Here is an 8482-nt window from a genome sequence, read left to right as displayed (position 1 = left end):
TACTTATAAATATCCCGCCCATCGTGTCCGATCGAGTGTATATGGTTATTTATAGGTACATCCAATTGTAAATCTTTATATTAAAATTAACAGACTATCATTTAGTTAAACAAATATAAAGCCCATTAATAGCCCATAGTCTAATTTCCACAAGTGTCGTTCTTTTGTCCAAACCCCAATTATGGTACAAAGCCCAATTACCCAATTTTAATATTTTTAGCCCAACATCATGACTACTTCGTCTTAAATAAGCATAATAATAACTTAAGTACGAGACATTAATTTAAAAAGGAGAACATAGCTTACATTAATTATTTATCGCGTAGTGTTACACGGACAGAGCTCCGACTTTAAAACCCGTAAAATGACCTTTACATAACCCGAACTAATCTAATATAACACTAATCTATATTTTATATATATATATATATATATATATATATATATATATTATATATATATTTATTTATATTATACTAGGGAGTATTATTATTATTATGTTTTTTACTCGCAGAATTCGTGACCTTTTATAGGAGTTTTGATTTCTGACAGCTCCGCGAGTCGTGGAGTTTTTAGCCTTCAAACTCCGCGAGTCACGGAGTTTGAAAATCCAGCTCAGGATCATTTGTCTCATAGCTTGTCGACATAATTTTTAAATATATATAATATATAAATAATTTATATAATTATTTAAATATTATATTATATTCTTGTGCATAGTTGACTTGTAATTTTTGGTCCGTTGCGTCTGGCGTTGATAGTTGACTCATGTCCCGGTTCCGGATTTTCGAACGTCCTTGCGTACAATTTAATATCTTGTACTTTGCGTTCTGTAACTTGTACTCTTGTCATTTTTAGACGTTTTTCATCAATAAATTGAACCTTTTGAATTGTATCTTGAACATTTGAGCTTTTTGGACGTTTGTGTCTTCAAATCTTCGTTTTCGCCTTTTGTCTTCGCACTTATTTATTTAAACAATTACAATGAAAATATAATACAATTACATATGAAAACCTATTATTTAGGAGGGATATTGCTATGAAATATATGTTCCTTTTTAGCCTTATCAATAACCTCGACCAAATTCCGACGATTCACAAACCGTTATATATAAATAAATATGTATATATATGTATATATATATATATATATATATATATATATATATATATATATATTATAACTTGAGAATATTAATAAAGTATTAAACGTATAATACTTTGCATGAACGTATTTGTTTCAATATGTTTATCGATGGAATTAGAAGATAATATCAAATGATTGATTTATCAGATACATTGTGAAATGATTACGGGTCTATGTTATGAGGTCCACTTTGATTTAAGAAATCTATTCTGTTTGACAACATTCGGAAAATGGTAAAGTGATTTATAAGTAAGAACGTGGAGTGTAAATAACTTAGATGTTGGATATCGACAAGTTAAGTAACTCGACATTTTTCATTAAGATGATTTCATACGTTTATTTAACCTTTGAACTTTATCCCATGCTTCACCAACAGACTGTAATTTAAAAACTTGAAATCTATTATGAATATATATGATTCTACTTTTCTACAACGTTTTATGATATAATGATTTCCATTATTTTAACCTTTAAACAAAATGATTCTTAAATATATTTAGTTTTGGAAAACAAAATTATCATATTTATTTGATTTAGTTTCAAAAGTACAAAAACGTTTTCAGTTTAAAAAAGAACTTTATTATGAAAACGTATATAACTTTTATAAATATCTAGAACCACTTTTGACAACTCATTACTTAACCAGTATGATAAAGATAACGATATTTATATTTTATTTTATTAAATATATATAACAATTTAAATTAATATTATATATATTTATACGCGTATTATACGTACATAGTTTTATACTTTTACTATACTTAAACTTTACCTTTACTTTACTTTAACTTTAATAATTCACTTTAATAATTCATACTTTAATAATTCATACTTTAATAATTCACTTTAATAATTCATATTTTAATAATTCACTTTAATAATTCATACTTTAATAATTCATACTTTAATAATTCACTTTAATAATTCAAAAATCTATTATAAATAGAATTCAATAGGTTTCATTATTTCATAGAAACTTGAAAATATTTTTCTCTAAACTCTCTCAATCGATTTACATATATATACTTACTCCGTATTATTTCAAGATATTATTAGTATACATAAAATATTACGACGGAGTGCTGTCCGAGTGATTTCGAAATTGTTTTTCGAGCAGGATAGAGCTAAGGAAATTATGGGTTATAGCTATGGAGGTTATGGGTATGGTTCGGGAGTATTTCTCGTGAGTCAAACTAGTGTTTATCATCTCCGTTGCGTCTACGTACTTTTCCTGCAATATTGAATCTCAATATTGATACGTGAGCACTCATAACTTAACTTTTATATATTATTAGTGTATCCCTGACTAGTGCTCGAGTATATAGGATTATGCATGCTTATACGTTCGTTATGTCGAATCTTGAATTAATACATATGCTATTAAGATAAGGTATATGATATGCATGTCGTTGGAAAGTTGGCGAAAAAATTGAGAACTTTTCATTTAGATATAGAATGGTTTCGATGAACGGTTTAGAAGTTATAGTCAATTGAATTTTTGTATTATTATTAAAATGATTATTATTATCGTCGTTATTGTCGTCGTTATAATCTAATTATTATTATTATTATTATTATTATTATTATTATTATTATTACTATTACTATTATTATTATTATTATTATTATTATTATTATTATTATTATTATTATTATTATTATTATTATTATTATTATTATTATTATTATTATTATTATTATTATTATTATTATTATTATCATCGTTGTTATTAATAAAAGATATTATTGTTATTTTTATTATTATTATTATTACTATCGTTATTATCGTTAAGGTTATAATTATTATTATTATTATTATTATTATTATTATTATTATTATTATTATTATTATTATTATTATTATTATCATCATTTAAATAGTTATTAGTATTATCATTAATATTATTATTATTAGTATTATTATAATTAAAACTAATATTAGTAACATCTAATTATTATGATTACTATTATTATTATTAATATGAACGTGATATAAAAGATGACTAAAAGCTATTAAACGAAGTAATTAGGAAATAATGAGTATGAGTATCATGATGAAATTAAGATATTGTAAGATATTGATTTAAAGGAAAAATATCATTTTCATTATTTTAATATTATTATTATTAAAAGTATTATTAATATTAAAACTATCATTTCTACTAAAATTATTAATTTTAATAAAAATATCATTGTTAATATGAAACATCATTATTATTATTATCATTTTAGTACTATCGTTAATAAAAATTATTATTTTATCATTTTTAGAAAATGTAATTATTGTTATTTTTATTAGTAGAATAATAATAATTATTACAAAATAATACAACTTTTACTTATTATTATTATTATCAATATTATTTTATCAAATAAATAGGTGATACAAAGATATTTTACTATGTATAATATAATTACATTAATAATACCTATTATATTATTTTTATGATATTAAATGAACTTTATAAATTTTATTACTTAAGATATATAAAAGTATATTTTTATTATAAAAATTTTAATATAAAATTTTATTTATTAATAAAAGAACTATATTATTTACTTTAATAAAATCTATTAAAAATATTTAAATAAATAAAACGACTATATTTAAACTATATAATAATCATGTATAAATTTTGGAATACATTTTGGTCAATATGACTTTTGTTGACTTTTGCATATTTAGTCTCGAGCATTAGGATTGTGATACACTACGACTTGACCTAAATTGTTAGACAAATATTGATCAAAAATATAAATATATATAATTAATATAGGTTCGTGAATCCAAGGCCAACATTGCACTTGCTCAATGACGTCATATGTATTTTTACTACAAAATACAGTATAGTGAGTTTCATTACTCCCTTTTTAAATGCTTTTGCAATATATATTTTTGGGACTGAGAATACATGCACTGCTTTTATGAATGTTTTACGAAATAGACACAAGTAATCGAAACTACATTTTATGGTTGGATTATCGAATCGAATATGCCCCTTTTTAGCTTGGTAACCTAAGAATTAGGAAAATGACCCCTAATTAACGCGAATCCTAAAGATAGATCTATGGACCTTGACACGTCCCATTCGGGTTACGAATGCTTTAGTACTTCGATTATCATGTCCGATGAGAGTTCCGGAATGATGGGGATATTCTATATGTGATGTCGTGCGAGGTGTATATAAAATACTATTAAATTTTATAAGAAAATACTATTAAATACGATACAATTTTACACAAGATATTTATTTATTTATTGAATGGATATACTTAAACATTGCTACAATACTTATAGGCAGTGTACCTAATCGTACAGTAGTGTAGTTTTTAGTAAGTCCGGTTCGTTCCACAGGGAAAATCTTTAAACAAAGCTTAACGCTATATTAGTTTACTTTTATAAAAATACAAATATATATATAAGTAATATTATTATTATAAAGAGGGGTTTTTACCGTTTAATGACCGGTTTGTCGATTTTAAAACTTTAGTCGCAGTTAAAACCAAATGTAAAATAATAAATAAATACAAGACTTAATTTAAGGCGTAAAGTAAATAACGATAATGAAATTGCGATAAATTAAAGTGCGATAAAATAAACTTGCGATAATTAAAAAGTACGATAATTAAAAGTGCAATTAAATACAATAATAAATAAAAATGCGATAATTAGAAGTGCAATTAAATATAAAATAAAGGAAATTAAATATGAAATAAAAGAATTATGCTTATTTAAACTTCCGTAACCATGATGTTTGACGTGTTGATTTTAGTTTTATGCCCATGGGTTAATTGTTCTTTGTCCTGGATTATTTAATATGTCCGTCTGGTTTTTGTCCATAACAGTCCATCAGTCATAAATATAAAGTGAGAGTGTCCTCGTCAAATTATCCTTATACCCGAAGTTAAATATTCCAACTAATTGGGGACTTAAACTGTAACAAGGTTTTATTACTTTGTTTAATAATTACACCAGAATGTCGACTGAGTGTAACCCAAGGTTTTAATACTTTGTTATCAATTATGCCAAGTGTCCTTGTACATAATTTCACCCCTGTTTTAATAATTCTAGTGGCTATTAATCCATTCCCGTGTCCGGTTAAATGAACGATTATTTGTACATATAAATACCCCGCCCATCGTGTCCGATCGAGTGTATATGGTAATTTATAGGGACGCCCAATTGTAAATCTTTATATTAACATTAAAAAACTATCATTTAGTTAAACAAATATAAAGCCCATTAATAGCCCATAGTCTAATTTCCACAAGTGTCGTTCTTTTATCCAAACCCCAATTATGGTACAAAGCCCAATTACCCAATTTTAGTAATTAGCCCAACATCATGATTACTTCGGATTAAATAAGCATAATAATAACTTAGCTACGAGACATTAAATTAAAAAGGTTGAACATAACTTACAATGATTAAAAATAGCGTAGCGTTACACGGACAGAATTTCGACTTACACCCTTACAACATTCGCTAACATACCCTTATTATTAGGATTTAAAATTAAAATTAAAATTAAAATATAAATTATATATATATATATATATATTTACGTATATATTGAGAGAGAGATAGATTATGGATTTCAAAATGATCAGAATTCGTTTGCTTTTATAGGAATTTTCGTCCAGGTAATCTCCGCGACTCGCGGTACATTTGGCCTTCGAACTCCGCAAGTCGCGGAGTTCGTTTTTACAGCTCATTCATCCTTGGCTCTTTGTTTGCCGACGATTTTAAATATTAATATAATATATATATAATTTTTAAGAATTATTTATATATTATATTATATTCATGTGCATAGTTGACTTGTAATTTTTAGCCCGTTGCGTCGAGCGTTGAGAGTTGACTCTGGTCCCGGTTCCGGATTTTCGAACGTCCTTGCGTACAATTTAATATCTTGTACTTTGCGTTTTGAATCTTGTACTCTTGTAATTTCGAGACGTTTCTTATCAATAATTGGAACCTCTTTGATTGTATTTTGTACTTTTGAGCTTTTTGGTCGTTTGCGTCTTCAATTCGTCGAATCTGTCTTTTGTCTTCACCTTTTAATATTTAAACGAATATCATTTGTAAATAGAACAATTGCAACTAAAAGCTTATCTTTCTTGGGGAATAATGCTATGAAATATATGTTCATTTTTAGCATTATCAAATATTCCCACACTTGAGCGTTGCTTGTCCTCAAGCAATATCGTCTTGAAATACTAGAATCACTTCTTTATTCTTCACACTTTGTACATCAGTGATTTCTTTACGGCGGTATAAACAATGGTAGTAACGATATGGTTTACAGTCTCACATGACTATAAAAATTTAGATCCATTAAGGAAATTGGATCTTTATGAAAACATTTGATCTTTTGAAAATTAAATCTAGTTTTTACCCTAGATAAGTTTTCCGGAATAACCCTTTACCGGTGTTTGCAAATTATTTTTGTGGGTTTGGTGGGTTTCATATTTGAAAATTTTAGCTCAAAACTTATGGTTTTGTGTCACCCACTTGCTAACCTTGTATTAGGAAAGCAACACGTCCAGTTTACTTGTCCTGTATATTACCTTTCGGTAAACTACCGTCCGGTTGTAAAGGAAAGCGTTGAACAAGCAACTGTTAAGGCAATGTCCCCTGACATGCTTTTAATTATGGTCTATAACGTGTCGGACGCAATTACTATCCTTGGTAGGAGCAATAGTAAAGCTCACCCTTATGATTTTTCGGTCTGGCACAAAGTCCTGCTTTTGACCATGCTATGCAACCACCGTTCTTACGGTTGACACCCGATTTGGTTCAGGTGACCTAATGAATTCCAGGTGAATTCCTAGGATTTTACGTTCAATGGTAATGAACGCATTGAAAATAGGGTTTTCAGAAAACAAATTGGTTTGTAATTTTATCAAAATATTTTCTCGTTCAAGCTCGAGTTTAGATATCATTGAATTCCATGAGTTTGAATTCTCAATCTTTAAGGTCAATCTCTAGGATTGAGTAATATCAGGCTTAAAAGCTGATTTTTAATCTTTAAGGAGATTATCCTTTCTGGGGATCTGATTCATTAGTCTTATCTAGCTAATTTGCACGGTGCCCTCCCCATTTTACAAGACAGATCCTCTCATGGTTAGGATAAGTCTGACCACTTGGCGACCCTGTTTAATGCTGAGGTCCGTGGATTTCCTGCTGATTTTAGTGATGACTTTTCTAGGTTTTTCGTCAACCTACAGCTGGTCTGGACGACAACTTCCTGACCTAAATCAAGAAGCGCGTTTCTTTTTCGAAAGACTTTACTTCCTTTTAAAGATGGAATTGATTCATCGTGTAGATCCATCTTTCTTACAGTAAATCAGGTAAAACTTTTTAGTTTAGTCCAAAGCAAAAGTATTTTCAGTTATTTGTTACAGAAATATGTGACATATGTTTAAGATAACTTGGTGATTTTTCCCACACTTGGCTTTTATTTTCCTTTTTATTGTCCTCTATTCCATTTTAAATGAATTTTAACATTTTGGTTTGTTTCTCAATTTATGTCCTTTCCGAGATAACAATAATTTCGGTGTTAAAACCTAGTTTTATCGTTCATAAATATGTATAAACATGATTTTGAGTTCATTTAGTTGAAAATCTTGAAAAATTTTACTAGAATTGGGTAGTCAGTATATAAGACTAGGGCTGTTCTTTATTATCAGAGAGCACTAGATTCTAATACAACTACTGCTTTACTAGTATTTTTAATGGTAACCAAGTGTTTATGATAAAAAATTTTAAAAATCCGAAAGAATTTAACCCCTTCCCACACTTAAGATCTTGCAATGCCCTCATTTGCAAGAAATCAGTAACAATTTAAATTATTGAGGGTGATTTGTGTGAAAATGATTAAATTTTATCAAAGTTTCCAAATATATTGGCGTTTGTTTGCTAAATGATAAATGGTGCACATCATTTGTTCATTCCGTCTTGTTGTTATTTCACATATATTTTCATCTTGTATTCAAAATTAGTTGCTTTTGCTGAACTTAATGCCAGTCTTTGAAAATGCGTTGTTTTACCCTGTTGTGTACATAAGATAAACTTTAAACATATATACATATTTTTGAAGTTTGGTATATTACCCCCCGTTCAAAAATTATTAAAATCTAAGAATAAAAGTTAGAAAATTATAAAAACTATTACAATATTAACATAAGTATTAAACGTATCAACATTACAAATTACAAAATAAATAAAACTAAGTAGACTAGGGATGATACTGATACCAATAGGGGTTCCATGCATAACCATAGGTGCTATAAAATGCTTCGGCTGGGTTATACATAGAATACGGTGGT

This window comes from Rutidosis leptorrhynchoides, chromosome 11 (genome assembly GCF_046630445.1).
Source record: "Rutidosis leptorrhynchoides isolate AG116_Rl617_1_P2 chromosome 11, CSIRO_AGI_Rlap_v1, whole genome shotgun sequence".
Taxonomy (NCBI): domain Eukaryota; kingdom Viridiplantae; phylum Streptophyta; class Magnoliopsida; order Asterales; family Asteraceae; genus Rutidosis; species Rutidosis leptorrhynchoides.
This window is presented reverse-complemented; position numbering follows the sequence as displayed.